Source organism: Mustela lutreola, chromosome 1 (assembly GCF_030435805.1).
Source record: "Mustela lutreola isolate mMusLut2 chromosome 1, mMusLut2.pri, whole genome shotgun sequence".
NCBI classification, from domain to species: Eukaryota; Metazoa; Chordata; class Mammalia; order Carnivora; family Mustelidae; genus Mustela; species Mustela lutreola.
Window position 1 is genome coordinate 198,016,999 of NC_081290.1, and position 2,447 is coordinate 198,019,445.

A 2,447-nucleotide genomic window follows, 5' to 3' on the forward strand; every position below is an offset into this window, starting at 1 on the left:
CCCTAGACTCAGATGTCCATCCCCGTGACCACAGGAACTTCTGTTTCAGGGAAACTCCTTCAGGTCGATTCTCATGTCTGGAAGTGTCTTCCCAGTGGAGGAAAGAAGATAGAATAAGGACGGACTCTGGCAGGTTGGATACTGTGAGTGAAGAGCAGGCTACATCACCTAGGTCTCCAAAACACGTATTGGAAGTTCACGACCTGTGATGTTCCACACTGTCTATCTCGGTTGAAAACACTTCAAACGTTGTGAGGGAACTGTGCTACAGGACATACTCATGACAGGGATGACTCTGTGCAAAGTTGGAAGCTTTTAGAACTGTCTGTATGAAATCATGAAATGTCTCATACAGCACCCTACCAGTGACCATAGTAAGGTATCTGTTCAGGGAAACTACTTCAAGCATATACTCATAAATGACAGAGTTATCAACGTTGAAGAAAGAAGATAGAACAAGAACGAACTCTGGGCAGGTTGGATACTGTACAGAAGTGCTTGCTATGGCACTTGGGCCTCCAAAACACATATTGGATGTTCATGGCCTGTGGTCATCCATATTGTCTTTCTGTGTCGAAAACACTCAAACATTGTGAGGGAAGTGTGCTTGAGGAGGGACTCGTGGAACTGTGGAGTCTGTCAAACAAGGAAGCTTTTGGAACTGTCTGTGTGGTCAACCGGAATAGGTGCTTACAGGGCCCTAGTCTCAGACATCCATTCCTGTGACCACAGGAACTTCTTTTTCAGGGAAACACCTTCATGTGGATTCTCATTTCTGACAGTGTCTTCCAGTGGGGGAAAGAAGATAGAACGAAGACGGACAATAGGCAGGTTGGATACTGTGAGTGAAGTGCAGACGTTGGTTCTCAAGCCTTCCAGACACATATTGGAAGTTGACGACCTGTGATGTTCCACGCGGTCTACCTCAGTCAAAAACACTTCAGACTGCATGAGGGAACTGTGCTATAGGACGTACTCAGGACAGGGTTGAGGCTGTGTAAAGTTGGAAGCTCTTGGACCTTTCTGAGTAGAAATCAGGAAGTGGTGCATACAGGGCCCTTACCCATGACCATAGGAAGGTATCTGCTCTGGAAAACTCCTTCAGGTGTAAACTCATTCATAACAGCGTCCTCTCCATTGAGGAAAGAAGATAGAACAAGGACAGACTCTGGGAAGGTTGGATTCTGTGAGTGAAGTGCAGGCTACTGCTCTTAGGCTTTGAAGACATATATTGGAAGTACCACCTGTGATGTTCCACACTGTCTACCTCTGTTGAAAATACTCCAAACGTCGTGAGGGAGCTGTTCTATAGGACGTACTCATGACAGGATGGAGGGTGTGCAAAGTTGGAAACTATTGGACCTGACCTTTTTGACATGATGAAGTGTCACATACAGGGCCATTACAGGTGACCATAGGAAAGTATCTGTTCAGAGAAACTACCTCAAGGGGATACTCATTCATAACAGTGTCTTCTCCTTTGAGAAATGAAGATAGAACAAGAATGGACTATAGGCACTTTAGGTACTGTGAGTAAAGTGCAGGCTATGGCGCTTAGGCCTCCCAAACATGATGGGATGTTAATGATCTGTGGTCATCCATACTCTGTTTCTGTGACGAAAAAGCTTCAAACTTCCCTTGTGAGGGAAGTGTGCTTTAGGAGGGATTCGTGGCAGTGTTGAGACTGTGAAAGAAGGAAGCTGTTGCGACGGACTCTGTGCTAAACAGGAATAGGTGTGTATATAGCTCTGGTCTCAGACGTCCCTCCGCTTGACCATAAGATGTTCTGTTTCAAGCACACTCCTTCAGGCCAATTCTCATTAATGACAGTGTCTTTCCAGTGGAGGAAAGAAGATAGAACGAGGATGGACAGAGGGCAGGTTGCACACTGTGAGGGAAGGGCAGGGTAAGGCACTTAGGCCTCTAAGACACATACTGGAAGTTAACCGCCTGTGATGTTCCACAGTGTCTACCTCTGCTCAAAACACTTCAAAAGTCGCGAGGCAATTGTGATATAGAATGTACACATGACAGGGATGCGTCTGAGTAATGCTGGAAGCTGTGGGACCTCTCTGTGTTGAAATCATGAAGTGTCGCATACAGGGCCCTTACAGGTGTTCATAGGAAAGTATCTATTCAGGGAAACTACTTCAGGTAGATACTCATTCATAACAGTGTCTTCTCCGTGGAGGAATGACGATAGAACAAGGACGGACTATGGACACTTTAGGTACTGTGAGTGAAGTGCAGGCTATGGCGCTAAGGCCTCCCAAACACATATTGGATGTTCATGACCTGTGGTCATACATACTCGCTTTCTGTGTCGAAAATGCTTCAACCTTGTGAGGGAAGGGTGCTTTAGGAGGGATTTGTGCAGTGCTCAGTCTATAAAGAAGGAAGCTGTTGGGACTCACTGTGTGGTGAACAGGAATAGGTGCGTATACGGC